Consider the following 25058-nt stretch of genomic DNA (forward strand, 5'->3'; position numbering starts at 1 on the left):
AGTATTCTATAAAGTTCAAAATTTCAAAAAATGTTTATTCCACCATTGCAATCAGGCAAGGTCATTAAGACATATTTACATGTATGCATTGGTGCTGACATTCGACTACAAACGAACTCAGGAAAACATCTTTACAGGCAAAACTGATAGTAATCCATAGCAAACAGCATCAGACTCTGCCAATTCCTACATGTAGCTCCGTCAATTATCAATTACAGTAATAAAAGCAATAATGATCATCAATTATCATGTTAGAATGACCTCATGCCAATTTCTCTTATGGGATATTCTCAACCCCAATGGAGAGTCTGTTCCAGGTTCAATGTTGCAGTTCATAAGAACCCTGGTACAGCACATCAGAGAGAAATATCCAATATTTGTGAAACATATGATTTTTGACTATCTGGAAGAGTGAGAAGGCCCTGGGACAATGTTCTCCCTGTACCCCTTTGATATACTGTGAAAGGTTTATTGATCATTGACATAAATAACCAGGCATAGTCAATCGACAGAAATCAGTATCGCGATGTTAGGTAATCGATTACTATCAAACTCACAACAAAAAAAATATATTGATTGAGAAAAAAACACAAATTTATGGTATTTTTGGATGAACCATCCGGATATTTGAAGGGAGATGGGTTATTTGTCATGGGAAGAAACTTTTCAGCCTCGGGCTCTGTATGACTTTATATGAAGCCATTCTTTTCTTGTACAGAATTTTTTTCCAAAGAAAGCATAGGAGAGCTGGTGAACATCGCGATCTCCGGGAACACTCAATTCACTATTCTCGCCATCGCGTGTTTGTGCTCCTGCCCTGAACTTGTGACGATAGAAGCACATGGGCTCGAGTTCAGCGCAGAAGAACTCTTTTTTTTATCTAAGACATTCTACACAATTGGAAGCGGCGAGTTACGTCTTGAAATGGAGGAAGGATGCAATGCTATGGACGTCGTGAACTCATTTCAACGTGAAATCTTTTATTAAGAACTTTTATTGACATTTTTCAAAGAACATTTGTGAGGTGATGGCAAACAGATTGTGGCTTTTGCTGCCTTTTCTTCTTGTGGATACATATTTAGTCTAGTTTCAGTTTGATGGTGCGCGCAACAACACGCGCGCTTGTTGACAGATCAGTGACGAAGAACAATGAAGGCGGCTACTTGCGCAGTGTCGCATTACTCTAATTGCTATTGTGTTCGAACATTGATTGAAAAAGTTGTCTTCCTCATATTGTAAAGCCTTGTCCTTTGACATGTTTGTAGTTTTTAACATTTTTAATCGATTCGTATAGTTCAAACGATCGAAAATGCCATTGTTGTGAATAATTCAAGAATTGAAATTCAAATTTCGCGCTTCAATTGCAATTAGCCAATCACTGTTAGGGATTTTTATTTAATTAAAGGATTAACACTGTTATGCCAAACGGTTGTTTTTGGATCCGGCCTGTTGATTTTTGCCTACTTCTTGTGAGAATCATTACTAAGTAATGATTCGCACAAGACGTAGGCATCCGAAATTCAAAGCTGTCAACAGCTAATCCATTAATTGAATTAAATTCTTGGCCTTTGATTGGCTGAAAAGTCAAAATTGGCGTAAAAATGGCTTTGAAATTAAATTTTGTTCTATTGTTGGCGATAAACTAGGTCCCAGCATCATTTTCATTGTATATACCGAGTTTCGTTACCATGGGATATGGGGAACTGGCTCTAATCGAGAAGAATATTGTCTTTTCATATCGGCCGCCATATTGGATGGAGACATCAGCGTGAAGTTCTCACCTTGATATCAGTATTTTTCGCTACAATTTCAGTATCTTTTTTGAGTTTAAAACTAATAGAAGCTGAATAGACAGATATTATTTAATTTTCGGAATGTAAAACGTAATTTAAAGTGAAGAATGCCTCCAAACGCTTCGTGTTGCTGTCCGCAACATAACACGTGGGGACATTCGGATAACACCGATTTGAGGGTTGCCACAGAATCTGAGGCGAAGTTTTGTGATATAAACAAGGATGGCCGGCACAAAGGTCGCAAGAGAAAGATCTGCACGTCTTGTAGAAGCCGTATCCAGTTGGAAACAAAATACGATAAGCTGCAGGTAAGGTTAAACCTTGCAATGTGTCTTTGCTCGAATATTCTCAAACAATGCAGTAGTACTAGTGTACCACTTCTTCTTTATTTATCGTTTTCATTATGTGATTTTTTTTTGGCGAGATGTTAATTTGCCACTTTTGTTTCTTAAAACCAGAAAACAGTTTCTGATGCCTTACAAGGTGAACACACAGCTGAACATTTCGAGTTTGATGATCCTTTGCCAGTGGTACATCATGCCTCAACCCAAACTGACCACAGCAGAGATGTGGTTGCCATGCCCCCTCCATCTACACAGCCTGTTACAAGCCAAACCACAGAAGTTGATCCACTGCCACCCACTCGCCCATATCAGTGTTATGGGCGAAGTAAAAGAACTGACATGAGATCAGAGATAATTGAACGTTTTCATGACATGTTGGACATGTATGTACACGGCGATGGTCTTGCACTCAATGACCTGGTTGACGACCTCCTGCAATCCATAAAATGGCAAAGCACTTTTGGAGAGTCTGGGAAGAAGGTGGATGATGGAATGAACAGTACATTTCTTTCTTCCCTTGTGAAAGAGTATCAAGAATGCAAAAGTAAAGAAACTAACACTTAATGGACACAATCTTACGGCTCTATTCAAGACATTAAGCCTCCAAATAATAACAGAACCCTCAGAAAAAAGTCAGAAGCAAAAAAGATCGAAAGACCGAACTCAACATAAAACGGCAAAGGTTACAAATGTCACGAACGTAGGAGTCGTGTAGGCCCGTCACCTTTATTTACCATTAATTAAAATTAGCGTGATAATATAACGGACGGATAAAGAATTGAATGATATTTCATTGTTGCCATATAAAGTTAGCATATATACCATTACAAATCGTAGTTTTTGTACCTTAATTTCAAAATAAAAAAAGGCATGTGTTATTTGGAGGGCTTTTTTGTATGAAAAAATACTTTTCTACAGGAATTTAACGAGAGGTCACCTATTCACCCCTTTTCCCCTGGAAAAATCAAAGTAGCCTTTTGGAAAAACTCGTGGCGTCCGCCAGTTTAAAAAAAAATACAGATGTTCTGTCCCTTACCCACATGTAATTCCTTATATTTCGAACAAATATATACCAACCAAAACATTATTACATTTTGCGCTATTACATTTTGCGTTACTTTTATGTATTACATTTTGCGTCAAAAGTTGTTACATTTTGCGTTACCGACGTTATTACATTTTGCGTCGAAAGTTATTACATTTTGCGTTACTATTACATTTTGTGGCAAAAGTTATTACATTTTGCGTTACTATTACATTTTGTGTCAGTTATTACATTTTGTGGCGTAACAGATGACCCCACCCCCTCCCCCCTTTCAATATTCATTTGCCGGTAAATGCATTGCCATAAAACACAATGCAATAACCTCGGTCAGTGCTTGATTACGAAACGCTCGATCCGAAGTCACCGCGTCTCCCATATTGTGTGCATATGTGGGAGGGATACTGAGTTAAACTCTCTTATTAAAATGATATGTATGCCACAGTAGTCAATCGAACATAATAGGTCCGGACTTTGCCCGTAGACTATCCACGTAAAATACTAAGCAAACGCTTACTTTTTGTTTTTAACGATTTGCGTTATGAATGACAGAAAGTGATGTTTATGAAAACAATCGAAACTCGGTTTTAAAAGTGTTACTTTAATCATATTATTTACAATATAAACACATAAAATGATGCTTTAAAGTCCACTTGTCTAGTATTCTTTCGAAAAATATATTAAAAAGGTCGCCAAAAGAAGTCTTGACTATTTCGCTTATTCGAACACTGGATTTATTCCCTGGTGTCAGAATTTCTAACCTTGCTCAGTAATTGCGCGAAATTGCGAACAACTCACGACACCAAAAAAACTCTGCCAACCAGGATACTTGGAATGTAAAATTAACACTCAAAGATGCAAAGCTGAGTCACCTCATTTTCAGCGTTTTACAATCGTGGCTGTTACGGCGCACGAAATACAATACCAACAGGCTTAAGGATTTTGTCTCTACTGCAAAACATACACCCATCCCCAAAATGTCTTAAAAATACGAAACTAATTTATTTCCCAATAAAGCAAAACATTAACCATTGGCCGTTATTGTTAAAAGTCTGTGCGTTGTCAGAGGCGGAACCAGGAGAGGGGTTGAGGGGGTTGGAACTCCCCCTCCCCCTCCTTTGAGCGGCATGTTTTGTTGTAATTTTGTTTTATTCTTCCTAAAAATAATAAAACAAAGTTGTCTTTTACAAAGTTGTCTTACCAACACTATTCGACTGCTTTTCAAGTTTTGAAAATATAATGTACATTTCGCGACTGCTGTGGAGGATATTACTTGCAAGAAGGTGACGGTCGTATCAGGATCGCGTCTGGATCCGATATAACAGGCGACATGAACAGGTGAAATTCATTCAAACGTAAACGAGTGGGATTGCTGGGAAACTGGGAATCGTTGAAGCTATTCCCAGAAAGACAAACATACACAGGAATCGCTCAAATATTCCCAGTTCTAGTCCAATTGATCAAATGCAAGACCGATTTTCTGACGAGGATCGCCATGCCCGTCAATTGCTTTATCTAGTACCCTCAGTCATAGTTAAAAACACCCTGGAGCTATGTGAAGCAAAAGAAGGCATGCTGTTCTGGGAAAATGAACTTCCATTTCCCAAATCCCTTGGGAATGAGCTGCGAAGATGGCATCGATGTGGCAGTCAGCAGAGAAGGACCTTCCAAGCAATCTTCTATTAGCACTTGGCGCATATGACGAGGATGCTTTTCCAAACATCCATCGTCTTCTGCTCATTGCGTGCGCCCTACCAATCAGTAGTGCACGGATCAAAAACTGCACCAGATCAACGATGCCTGAAGAGCGCTTTTCAGATCTCGCTGTAATTGCTAAGCATTACCCTGAGAGGTTCGAAATTTGCGAAGCCTTTGTAAAAGCACTTCCTAGAAGACTATTTCAGGCTATGTTGTTTGCTCCAGACCCCTCTAGAGCTCGTGCCAGAGGCACGGGGCCATAACTCGCCTTCCACACCATTGGCCTTAAAGGTTACTACAATAGTGTCACCCCCCCCCCTCCTTTCAGAAATTCCTGGATACTCCCCTGCTTATTAATCATGATTTGAAAATATGACCGTTTTAACGGTTGTCATGGAAACAACTATAAGAGAAGTGCACAATGCTTATATTCAACAAGTATTCCATGAGCGCGCGTTGGATAATAGATGGTAGATATCCAACGAGGCGCGTAGCGCCGAGTTGGCGATAACGATCTCATATCCAACAAGCACGAGTGGAATAATTGTCTTATTAAAAACGCCCAAAGAATTGCAAGATTTAAGCTCCCCAGCTGTTTTCGTTGACGTGTTTCGGCTATCATATTTGAGGTCAATGGCATATCAAAACGCAGGAATTGCAATATACCATTGCTAATTTTTAATATAATAAGATATTACAACCCTCACAATTTTGTTAATGATTGAATAAAACTGTAGCAAGCGACAGGCTTCTCGGGAGCCAGAAAACGTAAAAAAAAATATTATATTTGTGCAAATTTTCTTTTGAAAATGTTAATTTTCCGCCAAGTTTCCAACATCAAAGTTTACTGAGTGTGACATTATAAAAACGTAACATCACTGAGTTGCTAAATTTCTTCCAGTTTCGACGTGTTCGGTAAACTGAACACAATACAAGTTGCTAAACCAGGACAAAATCTCACGAATGTAAAGCATGAGAGACTAGAAGTGACAGCCAACTCCACTTCCTCACGTTTGCTGTTTAATTTTCTCACAGTAAATTACAAACCCTCGTCCTGGATTGGTTACGTTGACTAAGGTTACTATAAACAATTTCTAAGTTAAGACAACTTTCTGCGACAAGAGGATGTTCCTCGCCGTAAATCTTTTTGTAGATGACCAGTCCCTTCTCGTGATATTCTTTTGCTTCATTGTACTGTCCGAGATCTTGATAAACAAGTCCCAAGTTGTTATAACTTGCTGCTACATCTGCATGTTGCTCGCTCAATATCTTTTTCCTGATGACCAGTCCCTTCTCGTGATATTCTTTTGCTTCATTGTACTGTCCGAGATCTTGATAAACAAGTCCCAAGTTGTTATAACTTGTTGCTACATCTGCATGTTCCTCGCCGTAAATCTTTTTGTAGATGACCAGTCCCTTCTCGTGATATTCTTTTGCTTCATTGTACTGTCCAAGATCTTGATAAAATAGTCCCAAGTTGTTATAACTTGCTGCTACATCTGCATGTTCCTCGCCGTAAATCTTTTTCCTGATGACCAGTCCCTTCTCGTGATATTCTTTTGCCTCATTGTACTGTCCAAGATCTTGATAAACAAGTCCCAAGTTGTTATAACTTGTTGCTACATCTGCATGTTCCTCGCCGTAAATCTTTTTGTAGATGACCAGTCCCTTCTCGTGATATTCTTTTGCTTCATTGTACTGTCCGAGATCACGATAAACATTTCCTAAGTTGTTATAACTTGTTGCTACATCTGCATGTTCCTCGCCCAAAATCTTTTTCCTGATGACTAGTGCTTTCTCGTGATATTCTTTTGCTTCATTGTACTGTCCGAGATCATGATAAACAGCTCCCAAGTTGTTATAACTTGTTGCTACATCTGCATGTTCCTCGCCCAAAATCTTTTTCCTGATGACTAGTGCTTTCTCGTGATATTCTTTTGCTTCATTGTACTGTCCGAGATCATGATAAACAGTCCCCAAGTTGTTATAACTTGTTGCTACATCTGCATGTTCCTCGCCCAAAATATTTTTCCTGATGACTAGTGCTTTCTCGTGATATTCTTTTGCTTCATTGTACTGTCCGAGATCATGATAAACATTTCCCAAGTTGTTATAACTTGTTGTTACATATGCATGTTCCTCGCCCAAAATCTTTATCCTGATGACTAGTGCCTTCTCGTGATATTCTTTTGCTTCATTGTACTGTCCAAGATCACGATAAACATTTCCCAAGTTGTTTTAACTCGTTGCTACATCTGCATGTTCCTCGCCCAAAATATTTTTACTGATGACTAGTGCCTTCTCGTGACATTCTTTTGCTTCATTGTACTGTCCGAGTTTACGATAAACAGCTCCCAAGTAGCTATAACTTGCTGCTACATCTGCATGTTTCTCGCCGTAAATCTTTTTACTGATGACTAGTGCTTTCTCGTGACATTCTTTTGCTTCATTGTACTGTCCGAGATCATGATAAACAGCTCCCAAGTTGTTATAACTTCCTGCTACATCTGCATGTTTCTCGCCGTAAATCTTTTTACTGATGACTAGTGCTTTCTCGTGACATTCTTTTGCTTCATTGTACTGTCCGAGATCACGATAAACATTTCCTAAGTTGTTATAACTTGTTGCTACATCTGCATGTTCCTCGCCCAAAATATTTTTCCTGATGACTAGTGCTTTCTCGTGATATTCTTTTGCTTCATTGTACTGTCCGAGATCATGATAAACATTTCCCAAGTTGTTATAACTTGTTGTTACATATGCATGTTCCTCGCCCAAAATCTTTATCCTGATGACTAGTGCCTTCTCGTGATATTCTTTTGCTTCATTGTACTGTCCAAGATCACGATAAACATTTCCCAAGTTGTTTTAACTCGTTGCTACATCTGCATGTTCCTCGCCCAAAATATTTTTACTGATGACTAGTGCCTTCTCGTGACATTCTTTTGCTTCATTGTACTGTCCGAGTTTACGATAAACAGCTCCCAAGTAGCTATAACTTGCTGCTACATCTGCATGTTTCTCGCCGTAAATCTTTTTACTGATGACTAGTGCTTTCTCGTGACATTCTTTTGCTTCATTGTACTGTCCGAGATCATGATAAACAGCTCCCAAGTTGTTATAACTTCCTGCTACATCTGCATGTTTCTCGCCGTAAATCTTTTTACTGATGACTAGTGCTTTCTCGTGACATTCTTTTGCTTCATTGTACTGTCCGAGATCACGATAAACATTTCCTAAGTTGTTATAACTTGTTGCTACACCTGCATGTTCCACGCCCAAAATCTTTTTCTTGATGACTAGTGCTCTCTCGTGATATTCTTTTGCTTCATTGTACTGTCCAAGATCACGATAAACATTTCCCAAGTTGTTATAACTTGTTGCTACACCTGCATGTTCCTCGCCCAAAATCTTTTTCCAGATGACTAGTGCTTTCTCGTGATATTCTTTTGCTTCATTGTACTGTCCGAGATCACGATAAACATTTCCCAAGTTGTTATAACCTGTTGCTACATCTGCATGTTCCTCGCCCAAAATCTTTTTCCTGATGACTAGTGCTTTCTCGTGATATTCTTTTGCCTCATTGTACTGTCCAAGATCTTGATAAACAGTCCCCAAGTTGTTATAACTTGTTGCTACAACTGCATGGTCCTCGCCCAAAATCTTTTTCCAGATGACTAGTGCTTTCTCGTGATATTCTTTTGCTTCATTGTACTGTCCGAGATCACGATAAACATTTCCTAAGTTGTTATAACTTGTTGCTACACCTGCATGTTCCTCTCCGTAATTTTTTTTCCTGATGACTAGTGCCTTCTCGTGATATGACTTTGATAATTCATACTGGCATGCCAATGACAGTGCTATTCCGTGCACTTCAAAGATCATTGCTTTACGTATGTGAGCCTCTCTTGTGTTACTCATGTATTGAACAAAATCACAGGCTGATGTGGAAAAGAAGTTTGCAACTGATGGGTTGCTGAGGTCACAACACACAGAAGCAGTGGAGCAAAGCCACAAAACAATGTTGTCTGGAGTAATAAAGGGTGTTAACTCTTTCACTAAAACATCTTTCGTAGCAAAAGAATTAGAAATAATTTCATGCAACTCTTTGCAATGGGTCATAATTTTACGTAGCATTACACAAACATGCCCGCTCTTATTTATAAGATTACGCTTTGACTCAGTTAGGGAGCGATAAACCTCAATTGCCACAGATATACACTCAAGTTTCTCTGTGAAGTCAACATCCAGCGTCAAAATTTTCTTGAGTGCTTTATGAATAACATTATGCACTCTTATATAGTCGGGTATCCCATCTTCACTGTATAAGCAAGTTATCAAGGAAGAATTTAAAATATTTGCTCTGATTAACTCTTCTGTCTCTCCTGAGGTGCGATTTTTGACAAAGTTAACAGCTGCCTCAACTGGGAGAGATTCGGAATCACAAAGTGAAAGAAATAACAGTACCTGGCGAAGAACTTGATCGCTTTCCAACGCACTATTTATTGCCATTGTTATTGCAGTAGTCGATGTTTTCGAATACGCTGGATTTCCTTTAGCAAGAGGTTTTTGCGTCGCTTCATGATCGCCACGACCAAATGCTTCCATGTAGTTTGTCCAACTGTAATTTGGAGAACCTTTTCTCGCAACAGTTTGTACATAGAATGCAGCGGCTGCTAAGGCAAGTGGTTGATAATCGAGAACCTCGGCAACCGTTTGAACTTGGTCGTCATTTGAAATTTGCGCAACTTGTTTCAATAGCTCCACTGCGTCCTCCGGCTGCATTCCTGCACTTAGGGACTTGTGGTAAGTATGAGGAGCATTTGTAGGAATTGCACTGCTGTCTTGAGTTGTAATCAGCACCTGACCGTGACCCCATTCTTCACTGGCAGTCTGAGGCAGATAATTGCGAACCAGGGACAGGTCAATAACGTTATCAGCAATTATTAACCACTTTGAGAACTGTTTAATCTTTGGCAAGATTAAACGTAAGAGAGGCTGGATTATTTCTTCGGGGCTGCAGTTTACTTTCGAGGTCGCCAGGTTAGTATAAGCGTATTCCGTAATTCCTAACTGTTTAGCCAGACCGAAGTACGAGTCTGCTAGCGTTTCAAGGGTTTCTGCATTCAGGGTTGCAACAAATGTTAAGCTTTCGCTTGACCTTTCTGTAAATGCTTCTTGTCCAATTTGACGAGCCATTTGAGTTTTGCCACATCCAGGATTTCCTGAAAGATAAAAGGTACTGACTGCTCCGTTACTTTGATCTTGAAGCTCGTGCATTTTTGATATAATCCTTGTGACGTCATTTGAACGTGTGACGATTTCGTGACAGGGTTTGAATGCGAGATTACAGAAAGACTTAACTTCGGAGTTCATCTCTTGCTTAAGACATGCATTTTCCTTCTCCTTTCTCTGTATGGTGTCTTGTGCGTCTTGAAAATCAGATTTGGCTTTTGTCAATTCTGCTAGGAGATTAGCAACCTCAGACTTTAAGTTGTTAACTTCTGCCGTGGGAAAGCTCGTTTGGTTTTTAACCTCCTCGATATCATTGAGAGGAAGATTCAAAGTATTAAATGCAAATAACACTCTTCCAACATAATTCTTGAACTCAGCATCTGTAAGTTCGGCTTCACTGATGTGAGCAATGTCATTTCGGACCTGACGAAGATCATCGACTTCTTTCTTGATTGCTGCACTAACGGTTGTGCCAATGCTGTCTGAGAACAGGATCGCGAAAAACAAACAACTGCAGTCCCACTCTGCCGTGTTTCCATTCTGTATTGTCGCAAGATAACGCGCGTTTTTTGAGCGACTTTTTCGAGATTCGTTGTTGTAAAAGTCTAAACCATTCTTTGGCGTGTCTTCCCATTCTCCAAGCGTTGTTTTGTAACGGAAATCCCATTCTTGTTTGAAGATTTTTCGTAGACCTTCGGGCACCAAGTTAAAGGCGATGTAACAAATTCGAAAATAGTTTAACTGTTCTGATGAGTACTCCATTGTGAAAAGTCCTGCAGTGAAAATAAACCAGGCATTTAAGAGAGGTTTGGCGACGTAAAAAAATAAAAAAAATCTGCTGATGTCCGTGAAGGGCACAATAATCTGTGGTGGTTAAGTTTGTCTGCTTTTAGTTGTTGACGGTGGCGTGTTAGCCGTACAAGGTAAATTGGATGCCATCACCCCCCCCCCCCTCCTCGCACCACATCAAAAAGCCGTGGCTGTGACGTCTTTTTTTATTATTTAGGTGCTTATTATTTTTGTAATTATAAAAACCCCTACGCAAATATCTGCCGAAATTGCGTGACTTGTTTTTACTTCACTTCGGCAATGAAGAACAGGATGTCATGCAAACCGCTCCACTTATTCTTATTAACAATTTCACTTTTGATAAGATACATCAAATTCGCACCTTTAATGCCTGATTAATACGGGGATACACCATGATCTACGTAAAGTCCATCACTTCGGCGCACAGCTCTGTAAATATAACAAACGGAAATGAAGTTAAAGGGGAAGTATCAAGGGGATTTTGATTGTTCGTCGTCGAAACTGTGCTATAATACCTCTATCTGTTTAGAAAATAATCCTAGAGCACCAAGAAAAAAATAACAGCCAATTCTTGAAAAAGAAAAAAATCATGATCATCGTTTCTAGCGTATTTTGGGAGAAAAAATTCGAGAACTTGGCGAGAACACTTTCCATCTATGGCCAGAGACACTCGTCGACAGTTTCAGTACACTAGGTGGTAATTTATAACGAACCTGGGCCATCATTTAAAGGTTTCCACTAACTATGAATTGTCTCTTAGCTTTTGAAATGACAAAAAAATCCTCGTGATACTTCCCTTTTAAAAGGTGCCAGAAAAACGCATGCCAGACGGGAGCAGAATTAAATGGGCCAACTTGCTGTTAAGAATTTTTTGACTATTATAATATGCAATTCTGTCGTTTGCATTTCGCTATTTTACTGCCTTAAAACTAAGGAATAATTGTATTTATAGAGGCGGGATCGTATCGTTTAGCGACTTCAAGAGCTCTCATTCAGGCACTTAGAACAAATGAAAATTAGAGAATGAAAATTGTGCGAGTGGAGAACTTTATGATCTTTTCGCTTTGGGAACAATGGATGGCTTGTAACCACAAGTATCAGACGAAAACAAACAACCCCCCCCCCCCCCCCCAAAAAAAAAAAAAAAGAAAAGAAAAAGAAAACAACAACAACAAAATGGGCCAGGACGACTAGACATCTTGAAATAGCTTAACTAGACTAAGTTCAGGTAAAATTGTTCGGTTGCGCTATTTATGTGTGGGGCGCTCGATGTTTGCTTCATCAGAATTGAAAAACATTGTCTTACGTAATTCGCTGTGCTAAAAATATGCGCAATAGACTGAAATTGTTTACATAATCTTCCACCGAACAGCGATCAAACCTTATTTCTCCTTAAAACAGCAATACAAAAGCAAGGATTATGGAAATGATCACAAAGTTCAGATGTATTGACAACGAAGAAAATTATTTTAATTGTTACGATCAATTTAAGTGAAACCAAATGGTTTCATTTAAATAAAGATAATTATGAGTGCACTTTTAAGCACATTGTATTTATATAAACTTACTGAAACTCGCAATCCTGTTCTTGGTAACTGAACTTGATTTATAAACAATGCTATATGGGCTCGATCTAGAAAGCAAGAAAATGGAATTTAAAACCTAAACTAGTGGTAACCACAGGTTAGAAAGTGCGGGCCTTGACGCACTTAGAACTGAAAGGTACTGACTGGTACGAGAGTGCGTAATGTTAGATGGCAGGTCGATAAATAAATGATAAAATGAACAAAAGACAATGATATTCCGAGTAACGCGTCACGCAAGGAATGAATGTTTTTTATCATTTCCTATTCCCGTTCCTATTGCAGCGAACCAATCTATGTTGTTGATTACACAGTTTTGTGAAGTGTAATCGAGCACTCGTTGTGAACTGAGATGTGTTTTTTTCTCAGTTGGTAAACTCGCTATGTTGTGCTTGCCTTTTGTTAACCTAACAACAAGCAAGCGGCACTAGTTCACCACATGTTGACATGTCATTGTTCGGACAAAACTGCTATGCAAAATGTTCGATTTCTTATGATTCTTTTAAACAAAAACAACAGCAAACGATATCAATTCCAAAAGGTTTTCTTGGTGCACCTTACTTCTTGATTTACCGGTAAATGGAAATAACAAATTCTGATATTAATATTATTCAGTCTGACAAACACTTGACCTAAACAATGCTGAGTTCTATTTTATGTTTTATGTTATTTATAAGATAAATTACTTCTGTACATGGCAACTTGACGTAATTGAAAAGTGCCACAAGCTGCGATCTATTGCTGGTTTTCACTGTCACGCAATCAAAAAATAAATTTAAAACCATTCAACTGCAGAGGCTATGAATTTCAAATGTTATAGATGATAAATAGATAAACAATTTCTCCAAGTTTCGGGTCTGTGCGGTGTACCGTTTGCGAGTTATTTGCCGAACCTTTCCAACGCAAATTTATAAAGCTTAGTATGGAGGCGCCATAACCGTGTCCTTCCGAGGGACACAGTAATGGCCGCCGTGATGTCAGAGAAACCTTCTGGAACTCAATTCTGTTTACAACTGCGGCTATCATTGGCTTAAGAGCTAGTACACTTTCACATAAACACCACTTATTGCTGGCTCGCCTTAGCGAGACAGCACACTATTCTGGTAGTCCTGTGTGTGTTGGTATTCTGTGTTGTGTGTGCGGTTCGGAGCCAAATTTTGGATGTCAGATTAAGCGCATGCGGTCTACGATTCTGTATATTTTTATTATGTCACACGATAGCGTGTATTACCGTTTGTCACACGATTGCGTGAAGTAGCGTTTATTAAAAGCATACAGTAAATAATTGTTTGATTTTTTTGGAGATATGTAAACTTCATCTTAATAGCGTTGAAAACCGAATATGCTGTTGAATGCTTCTTTTTGTTAGAACCATTGTTTATAGTCCAGTGGATAAGTGTCATTTTAGGGACTAATCATGCACTTTATGATAAAAGCATAAAACTTGGCACACTAATATTATAAGTTATGAGGAATATTTTTAAGATTATAGGCAATCTGGATATGATCTTTTCCGGGGGGGAAGGGGTATTTTTCAGAATGGCCGCCAGCCAGAATCTTTATTATGAGAGCATATTGCCAAATTACTTACTGAAAGGTTTAATTAATATTTTTAAAGTTGGTCATTTATTAAAGAAAGTCCAGAATTTAGAAAATTGTACAAAAATGGAAATTTTGAAATGTTTTGGAAAAATTGTTGTCATTTTGGGCTTTATGCAAATTAGATTTTTTAAAAGAATTAGCTAGAATTCATTCACACTGATTTTGTAATAGTATCTTGTTCCCATATTTTTGTTTTTCTTTAAAAAGCATTTAAACTGGTTTTTAATACTGTTTTTGCTGAACTTATTTCATATATACAAGCCGCTTACGCTGATAGAGTGCATCAGCTTGGATGGGACTCCTCAGTAGATCATTCTATGTACACGCGTTTATGTTAAAAAAATTTCACCAATTCAATGTGTCTCAATTGAAAGGATAGAATGAAGGTAGAAATTTGCTGAAATTTGATCAAAACGTCGAAAATCTCTAAGATCGTGCCTCATGCGTATCACTGGTTCATTCACAGAGGTTGTCAGGAAAATTCGGTGCTTCAATCGTTGCTTATGCTTTTTACAATTATCATGTGTGGGAGTAACATCAACCACAAAGCTACTTGTCACAACTAAAAACAGTTGTGAGCGCCGGCGTCAACAACCCTCTACGAACACCAGGCATTTCGAACAACGGGAGACGCCACTAGTACTGCCATTATTTCTAGGTGCATTAGTACTGACTCAAGTCTGACAAGATCAAAAGTTCTAGTGGATACACTTTACAGGCTGGGATTGTCTGTTTCATATGAACGTGTTGACTGCAGACCTTGAAAACTCTGTCATTAGCGACCTTCAGATTGGACTACGAGTGCGAGATTGAGTACGATTACGAGTTTTCAAACCAAATTCGTTTGCCTCCTAAAGTCACTTATCACACCAATTTTATCCTTAAAGTTTATTTATGTGTTAGTCAGCAACACGGAAGAGTAATAGTTTGAGGGATACAATCGTGTCGAAATTCCAAAGTCATACTCGTACTCGATCTCGTACTCTAGTCAAATCTGAATCTGAAGGTTGCTATTAGCCACTTCAAGACAGCAGCAACAGTTTGCCCGTCTATACTAACCATTGGTGTGTTCACGACATCAGCAGTCGATAATATTGACCATGATCCGACAGCAACTAGTGCACATGGATCCTTCCATGGGACAGGCATAACACTGTTTCAGTACCCCGACACTGAAAATCGTGGCACAGATCAGAACAATCATGCATTTCTATCTCCAGGTCTGGCAAGACCTGACAGCTACACATTTGTACTGGTAGCCGACGGTCACAAAGAACGAGCCTCCTGTTCCAGAAGTTTGTGGACTGAAACAGCCCAGCTGCAGTCTAATGGATAACGAATGCTGTAACAGAAGACAATGACAGGTCCGATCACCTCAGCAAGATTATCGATGGTACTTATGACAGTGCCAGTGATAAGGACTTGAATGTATCTTGGACTGCATACCACTCAAGAAGACAACAACCAGCAGATACCCCAGGTCATGGCCTTGCAGCAGTCAGTTCCCTTTTTCCTCTTTTCCCGAATGACTCGAAGTCAATGGCGATGATTTCTCATTCCATGAATGTGGTGAAAGAGGCTGTGGCTGTTCTTAATCCTTGGAAAACGCCTACATGAATGATCACATTTGATCAACCTTATACTATTCACGATTGCAAAGCAAATCCAGTAGATGTGGCCAGAAACATATGGGAAAGATTCATTTATAGAAATGCTGGCTGGCCAACACAACAAGATAGCATTGCTAAAATCACATGAAGATTTTTCTGATGGCAGTAGCTGGATGTCAGCACTAGTACAAGGTGAAATATCGGTTAGAGAACTTCGAAATTTTTCCTGAAAGCGGTGCATGTTAAGATAACCGCCCGTGCACACCAGATTATAGCTTGCGCTCTGTGTAGGCTTCGACAGGCATCGTACGTTGAGTGGCCAGAATGTAGCGGTACATCGTTTGAAGAATGGTGCAAACAAAGAGCCCTTCAAAGCCCACAGTTCCACATTTGGCAGCTTAATAAGCTGAGCGTCGAGTTGGTCGTACCAGCAACTTTCTTTTGTATGTAGAGGCTTTAACAAGGATTAGTGGCTGTAAAATTCTTTTGACCACTACAACTACACATGTGCCAGTGCCATTCACCTGCGTGAGGCATGGTTATGCTTCGCGATAAACACAAGCACCACAGAATAGTGGAAGCATTTTGGAAGGCGAAGTTCACCGTTAATAGTGACCTTTCACTAGGATAGCTTTAGATGAAGGCCATGAACAGAACAATGCCTTCATGAAAAGAAATGGAGGAGAAGTGGGGCTTCTGCATCGGCACTACTGAGATGGATGGTGTCTGGAACAGAGATGGCCAGGATTTTGACCAATAAACAATGGACAATATGGACGATCCATTCTCAAACCAGCAGTGATCTCTTAGTTCTTGGCATTCAGAAGGTAATGAATGTAGCAGTCATCGATTCTGCCGTAATTTGAAAGATCTTAGCGAACACCAGTGCAACGAGCTCTTTAACAACAGAAAAGTAGAACGCACAACTTTGTGTAAAAAATTTTCATTGTAAGTAGCGTATCGTTTATGTACTGAAAAAGAACGCACAACTCGACTCAGTGTTAGGATAGAATAATTTGAGTTTTCTAGTGGCATCTCGATAAAGCAAAAACCCGCACACAACAGTAGCTACAGACCATGAGACTGTACTGGCATTTGTTTTCAACATTAGGTATCACCAGTCAAGTGCGCGGTGCTGACCTTGAAGTGTTTTTTCAACATGAAAACCAGTCGTCGCCTCCTCCTCAGTGAGTGGATGTGCTAAACGCTGCAGAAGACGGTGTAGATGTGTAAAAGAAAATCTGCCTTGTCAGCGCCACAAATGTCAGGGACACTTGTGGGTGGAAATCATTGTATCGCTTATGAGCTTACTTCAGAAAAGTCATAAAGTAAATCTCGGGGTTTATTTGATATGAGTGTAATGAAATCATTAATTTGCATATGTAATTTTAGCCAAGAAATGACCGCTCAAATTCTGTAAGACACTTTAAAAGAAATTTTGATACCATATTTCTTATCTTTGGTGTTAGATCAATAAGTATATATCATAAAAATAACAATTTGACGCTGTACCACGTCGCTTTGTTCCATGTTGTCTTAACAAAAAAGCTGGTTGGCGGCCATTTTGAAAAAGTCCCCTCCCCCCCTGAAAAAGGTCACATCCAGGATGCCTATAATCTTTGAAATGTTCCTCAAGATTTATAGTATTAGTGTGCCAAGTTTCATGCTTTTATCATAAAGTGCACAATACTTTCACTTATCCGCCGGACTAATATAACCGAATTTGGGCCGAATTTTAAGCAGCCCGACGAATGTACAACTTTTTTTTTGTCTTAGTACATTTTAGTCACAGCAAAAGGTCCATACATTGTAACGTTACAGAAATGCTTCCGATGTTTTTTGGAGATAAGGAACAGCATCTGCTAAGTTCTTCTATTAAGCCTTTTTAATCCTTTTTACCTTTTAATACGTATTGAACACTGTTATATTGTTGGGCGTACTTTAAAGCGAAATTGAATGCTATTTTCCCGCTTTTGCAAGCTGCTCTGAGTAACAACTGGTGGCATGTGACTGTGTAAATTTTTCTCTATTTCATTCGCGAGACCATTGTTTGATTTTTAGGGAGATATGGAAAATTCATGTGCTCTATTTTTATTATGCCATTACGATTGTGTTAAACTTTGAATATGCTATTGAATGCGGTTATATTATTGCAACTGAAGCTTGGGCCAACTTTTAAGAAGCACGACAAAATTATTCTTTTTATAGCTTCAGTAACAGCGAAAGGTTCTCATTATGTTACGTTACCTGTGAATTAAATGCTTGCAATGCTTACTGGAGATAGGGAGAACATCTGCTTCATTTTAAAATTGTACCTTTTTATACTATTCAGCGTTCAATGTGCTCTTGAACATCGTTACATTGTTGGATATATTTTAAAGCGAAATTGTACACGATTTCTCCGCTTTTGCAAGCTGCTCGAGGTCACAGCTTTCTGTGTATGATTGTGTGAATTCTGCTTAATTTTCTCGTACGGGTCAGGACCATTATTTGATTTTTAGGAAGATATGGAAAATTCATATGCTTTTTTCTACGATTGTTTCTTTCAGTAATCGCCAAAAATGAAATCCAGAACTCCAAACAAACCATTCATTAACATACTGTACCTCCAAACTTCAGAAATAATGTAGTGTAATCGTTAATTCCTCGAGCCAGCACTCACTTTCATTATGAAATTCCTAGTTATATCTGAAATGTTCAATCTGCTGAAAATAGAAAGGAAAGGCCCTTTTTCAAACAAAACAGCTTTGTCGCGGCACTCAGCTTGATGTCACATACGACGGAGAACTCAAATATTCAAAATGCTCTGTTTTAAAAACGAATGACACTATCGATCTGGAAATTTGCAAAAATATATATTTTTAGTTTATCTTTCGCCTAATGACAACGAAAATTTAGCAGGTCTAGTGAATTTTGATTTCCGGATTTTATGACGTAACATGAAAACCAAGAATAAAACGAAAGTAATTTTAATTACGTTTTTTTTTTATTAAAATAACCCAAACAACAGGCCAAAAAAGCCAGTAAATGAACATGTACATGGCAGTACTTTCATTTCCCTCATTTTCGAACTCTTGCTGGTCTGATCTTTACCCCAAAACTGATCACTGCCAAAGGCTGTTTTAGTTGCAAAATGCCTTTGTACTAGTCCCGTGCCCTAGCTTTAGGTTAGCAATTTGTTGTTTAAAAACCGTGATATATAGCGAAGAAATTAATTCTATCCGGAAAACTGTAGGAGAATTTCAATCTTCACAGAAAACTCAACTTTAAACCAAAATATGTAAATCAAAGATCCCTTGTCGTCTTGCATGATCCTCGCAAATAAAATCTTTGGCCTTATGAATGCGCCACACAACTAATTAGACACCCTTCTAATATACACCTACATAAAAAGTCCAAAATCTTACGTCGTAGTTTCTTCTCGGTGGCGCACAGCTTTGTTAGCTTTGCACTCCGAACAAATGAAAACGAAAGTAGATTGTGCAAGCGAACAATGGATGGCTTGTAATCATGAAGTAAGCACGAGACGGAATAAGATATTGAAAGGTCAACCAGAGGTCTAGAAATTCCCTTTACTAAATTTAAAATCCTGTCACATCGACTGAAATTCATTTCTCTTTCTTTATTTTCCAAAAACTGTAACTTGCTTTTTATTGCTTTATGTACTTTAAAATTAGCAGAAATTGTATGCCTTGAGGTAAAATTGTTTAGTTTCACTGAGTTTTCCCGGTGCCTATATTATCAGACAAAACAAACATTATCCTACATGTTTCGCTGTGCTTTATTTTGAAATCGATGGATATTTTTCCATAATCTTACACCTTACAGTGATAAGGCCTTCTTCAAAACAACAATACAAATTTAAGCAGCACAGGAGAAGTGAGGAATGATCATCAAAAGGAAAATGCACTAAAATGTAATGACATCGAAGACAAATTCTCTCCATTGTTGTTTTAAGAAATGCATGGAAACCAGTAAGGAGAATTTACATGTTCACATATGTCTGAACTTAAAGAAGAAATTATAACATTTTGCACTCGTATCTGCCATTTTCAAAACTAATAGTAAATGATAGCAAGTGTCATAAAATGCTGGAGATTTCTTTAATTCGTTTACTGCGAAAATCACCAAAAGTTGTGCGATAAAATTAAAATCTCAACAGAAAAATACTGTACGGATTGTATGTGAAATCAAAGACCTCTCGTCTTCTCACATGATCCTCCTCAAATAAAATCATTGGTCTTTCTGAATGTACCACACAACTGATTAGACAATTAGATATCTTTCTCATATACACCTACACAAGTGAAACTTCCAAAATCTTCGTAGTTTCGTCTTCTTCAATTTTGTCAGTTTTGCGCTCTGAACAAATGAAAACGAAAATAGTTACCTGAGACAGTACAAGCGAACTGTTAATGATCTGCTCACTCTAGGAACAATGGATGGCTTGTAATCACGAAGCAAGCACGAGACGGAATAAGATACTGAAAGGTCAACCAGAGGTCTAGAAATTCCATTTACTAAATTTAAAATTCTGTCACATCGACTGAAATTCATTTCTCTTTATTTTATTTTTCAAAAACTGCAACTTGCTTTTTATTGCTTTATGTACTTTAAAATTAGCAGAAATTGTGTGCCTTGAGGTAAAATTGTTTAGTTTCACTGTGTTTTCCCGGTGCCTATATTAGTATTGGTAATCAAATGGTGACGAGTGAAATTAGGAAATAATTTCACGCGCGTTTTGTCAAAATGCAAGTGAAATTATTTCCTAATTTCACGAGAATACCATTTGGTTACATTTTAATATCATAGGTGACAAATTACGCTTGCGATCGTAGGTTTTTGACTGGTATATTGCATCGCAAACTCCGAGCTTTGAAAAGTTGAAAGCATACATTTTGCTCAAGTTCGCAAGTTTTTAGTCTTTGAGGAAAACCTTTTTAGAGATTCCTTTTTGCAGTTGACAATTTCTCACATTATATATGACCGTAGTTCGTCTTGAATGAACTGAAAACGGTGCCCGTGTAAAACGCTCAAAAATCTGCTCGATGCCATTCATGTAGCTGGCTTAAGTTTTCAAGTCGTTTTGACGTTTTGAAATATAAAATATCATCAAAAGTTTTATTACATGGCCAAGGCTAGCTGGCTAAGATGAAATTCAAGCGAAAATGTACAAAGTTTAAGCTTTAAAACATATTTTATTACGCACGCCATCTTGCCGCTAACTACGTTGCCATGGCAATTAACGTTAAAATTTCGCGCCAAAATTAAGGAGTAATTTGTCACCTATGATATTATCAGACAAAACAAACATTGTCCTACATGTTTCAATTTCGCTGTGCTTTGTAATCGGTTGATATTTTTCTAGAATCATACATCTCGCACTGATCAAGCCTGATATTTCTTCAAAACAACAATACAAGTTTTCTTTCATTTGTTTATTGCGGAAATCACCAAAAAAGTGTGACCGAAGTCCTGTTTCACAGAGTCCCGCATCTACCCGTCAATTAACAAATGTTAATTTTCTAAATTCTCTTTTACAGGCAAATCAATTTTTTAATACTGCATTTTGAGAATTCAAAACATCAGATCTCTCTTTTTATCTCTGTAAATCCCGATATATTCGTTGCCGACCAGTACTGAAAATGAGCTAAAATTGTACGTAAATTTATGCTGAAAGGTAAAATCGTCCTGCTCTAATGCTAGGTGTAATATGGTTTCACTTTGGCATCATTTTGAGTATATTAAGTAAATTGTATTTATATAAACTAGCTCGAGCTGGCAGTTCTGTTCTTGGTCATGCACTGAAGTTGATTAAACTGCAGTGCTACAAGGTGAATGTAAAAAGTAAAAAGAAAAAGGAATTTTAAAGATAAACATGCAACAAGCATGCGGCACTAGTACAAAATGTTCGATTTTAGAACACATCATCACACACCTTTGAAAATCTACTGCAGCAGACGATACCAATTGCAAACGATTTTTGGGCATTTCATATCCTCGATGTAAGTGCGAGTATTAAATTTTCTACAACAGCATTTAACAGTTAAAAGACTTAAAATAATATTTCACGTACAACATAAAGTGACGAAATCAACTTGAGAATGAAATGTTTTCAGTAGCATTGTTATAAAAAATGTTGACATTGTAAATTTCTTCCACGAATTAGCTTATATGTCTAAGAAATTACAATTAATTTAATTTGATATAAATTAAGACCTAAAACATTTCGAGATCTATTAGTTGTAACTCACTTGAAATAGTGCTCCTGTACTCGGCCACTGAACTTAATTAAAAAGTGCTACAAGCTGGGATCTAGAGGGGAGGAAAAACAAAAATGAATTACAAACCCTTAATCAACCATAAGCAAGAGATGTTAGTACATGAACATGTACATATAAATTCTCCTTTGTTGCCTTATTTTTTTCTTGGTGTCCCCCAGAACCGATCGCTGTCGATGTAGGCCGTTTTGTTGCCTCTCTGGCAGTTTCTTGTTTTGAATCGAAGAAATTAATTCCGTCCGGAAAACTGTAAGAGAATTTCAATCTTCACAGAAAACTCAACTTTACATGTTTATATGTACAATCACAAAAACTCCTCATCTTTTCACATAATCCTCGAAAATAATCTCATCGGTCTTTCTGCAATTAACTGATTAGACGCACTTCTAACACACCTACTTGAAACGTCCAAATTATCCGTAAAGTTTCTTCTCAGTGGCGTACAGTTTTGTCAGTCTAATGCACTCTCAACAAATGAAAACGAAAGTGGATTGTGCAAGTGAAGCGTTATATGATCTGCTGGCATTATCAACAATAAATGGCTTGTAATAACGAAGTTAGCACGAGACGGGAAAAGATATTAAAAGGTCAACAAGAAGACTAGAATTTCTCTTTACAAAAATTTCACATCCTGTCTAATTTTCATCGATTTTGCTTTCGTTTGTAGCGAAAGTTGCGGTTTGATTTTTCATGCTTTATCTCTTCATGTACATTCAAATAAGAAAACGAAATGTACGACTTAGATGGAATTTTATACAAGTTAAAAAAGCTCATTTTCGGTGCTCGCTTCATCAGAATAGTATTGCATTGAACACACAGATTATTTTGCACGCGATTGTAATTTTCCAGCATCTTTAACTTAATAGTATTTAAACCTAATTTCTCCTCAAAACAACAGTGCTTAAATTAATCGCAAGAACGTCAGAAGATATAAAGAAATGATCACCAAAAGGAAATAAAATGCATTGACGAAGTGGCAAATTCTCCCAACTTTCATTATAAGAAATTATAGAGACCAGAAAGGAGAATTTGTATGTGTTCAACAGGGCTACGCTTAGTTAGTACTTTTGTCTGCTGTTTTCCTACTAAGGTAACGCGTTAATGTAGTGAGGTACAATGTTGGAGTATTCTTCAATTCGTTTGCAGCGGAAATCAGCGAATGCTGTGTGGCAACTGAGTCTCATTTGCCACAAAGCGGAAAGGGTGCTCGTCCATAAAGCTACAAGAGTTTTGCATCGACCGTCGCTTTAATACAATTGTCAGTTTACTGATTGAAGCCAACTCGCCTCCGACAAGTAAATCCGCTTTTAGCTCGGCCATGGTTTGTAGAGGAGGCTATTGTACGGCAATTTAAGAATTAAAAGACTTCAGATTTCTAGTTCTCAATCTGAGGGACATAAACGATCTGACGAGTTTGTACACGGCGGCACATTATTTTAGTTTCCCCACTCGGGCTGTATCTACACCATGATAGCTATATCTGTCTACGAAAGATAACTACAGATGTAACGTGTACGTACTTACAATCGTCCTGTGTTAAATCTGAGGAAAGTCTTGACTCTTTGAAATTCAACCCGTTAGTTTGTTAATGTTCTGAACCCAACTGCAAACTAAATCGAAACTGAAAGCTACGTAATGTTCCGTAATGTTCGAGTTAAGCGTCATATAATCTGCTCACATTCCCAGCTGTCTACAACTTGAATGACTTGAAATCACTCGACGCTTGGATCAACAAAAAGGTCAACATCTAAAGCTATCTCGCTCTTTCATTTGCTATATTTAGCTTTCTCCCTCACATCAGTCTCGTTTCGACGTCCCTTCCTGTTTTATGCCAAAGTAATGACCCCTTTCCACTTTGTTTTTCTCTTAGCGCAGAAATGGAAATGAAAAATTACAAGAAATTTGGTTTGGTCCTAAAGACACTTAAAATAATGTAAAAAACTATCCGGGGTTTTTAATGTTTAGGTGTTGGCTGTGTGCCCAAAATGTTTTTAATCATTTTTTTTTTTTTTAATTTGCACCATCTCACTCTTCTCGTGGGAGTTTGAAAGAACACTCAGGATTAATTGATTGTGTCTTATCTGTACATTCGTTCTAGCCAATTAACCCGTGGGCGTACAAGAAGATGAAGCCACATCAGCCCTATAGCTGTTTTTTATGCCGGTCCTCTATCCATGTTGTATTGGAATTTGGCAGGTGATGGTTTTATCAGGAGGGAGGAAAACCGCAAAACTACCGTTTTTATTCGATTAATCGCCCAGCCTCGAATAAGCGCCCACTTCAAATAAGCGTCGACCCTGATGGTAGGAAAAGTTAATAAGCGCCCACTTCAGATAAGGGCCCACCCTGAAGGTAGGAAAAGTTAATAAGCGCCTAGCCTCAAATAAGCGCCCACCCCCTCCCCCCCCCTCTTTGAAACAATACTGAAGTGTACAAGAGCAGTACTTTGATTGTTATTGAAATTGTGTCTGAAATTCGCTAAGTAGAGACTTCCCCGAAGACCGAGTTTTGTTAGTATTTTAAGGAAACTTTCAATGAGCAGTCAAACTTCTGCTTTGGTACATCTTTTCGTTTTATTATTATTCATTGTTTTTTGTAAAATAAATTAACTACTTGCGAGAAATGACAAAAATTTAATAAGCGCACAGCCTCAAATAAGCGCCCACCACGAATAAGCGCCCACTCTCAAGGTCCAAAAATTTAATAAGCGCCCAGGGCGCCTAATCGAATAAATACGGTAGGTTAAAAAAACCTTGGAGCAGGGTCTGACAAATTGGTGAGTTATGTATCGTGAGTTATGGCGGTGAGTTAAATTGCACGTGAGTTACAAAATATTGAATTTTCAATATTTTGCATTACATCAAGGCGAGCGCTCTCACCACTGCGCCAACCCTGCTCCCCTGCAATTGGTTTCCGTTGTGTGAATGGCCACTTACAGAAGAAACTGCAACACTTTCTTTAAAACAAAACAATACTTCCATTCTTATTCTGATGAGCCAGCACATTATGCTGGAACCAGATGGTTGTTCGTTCAGATTTTTAGATGTCTCTTCTTTGCCC

The 25058-nt window shown here is 38.2% G+C and overlaps 1 protein-coding gene and 1 pseudogene across 2 annotated transcripts in view; one reads left to right on the forward strand and one right to left on the reverse strand.

Annotated features, from left to right (window-relative positions):
• The window catches only part of LOC144629610 (uncharacterized), a 214315-nt gene that overhangs the window by 184880 nt on the left and 4377 nt on the right, over positions 1-25058 (forward strand). The gene's annotated exons all lie outside the window — the stretch shown is intronic.
• On the reverse strand, positions 5907-23851 carry LOC144631041 (uncharacterized; annotated as a pseudogene). Its single transcript, XR_013566660.1, has 5 exons — positions 23519-23851; positions 21972-22025; positions 12491-12555; positions 11284-11351; positions 5907-10885 (listed from the first exon to the last, which is right to left on the reverse strand). The product of XR_013566660.1 is annotated as an uncharacterized LOC144631041 (transcript).

The sequence above is a fragment of the Oculina patagonica genome, chromosome 11, assembly GCF_052425735.1.
Source record: "Oculina patagonica isolate OP01 chromosome 11, crgOcupat, whole genome shotgun sequence".
In the NCBI taxonomy this organism is placed as follows: domain Eukaryota; kingdom Metazoa; phylum Cnidaria; class Anthozoa; order Scleractinia; family Oculinidae; genus Oculina; species Oculina patagonica.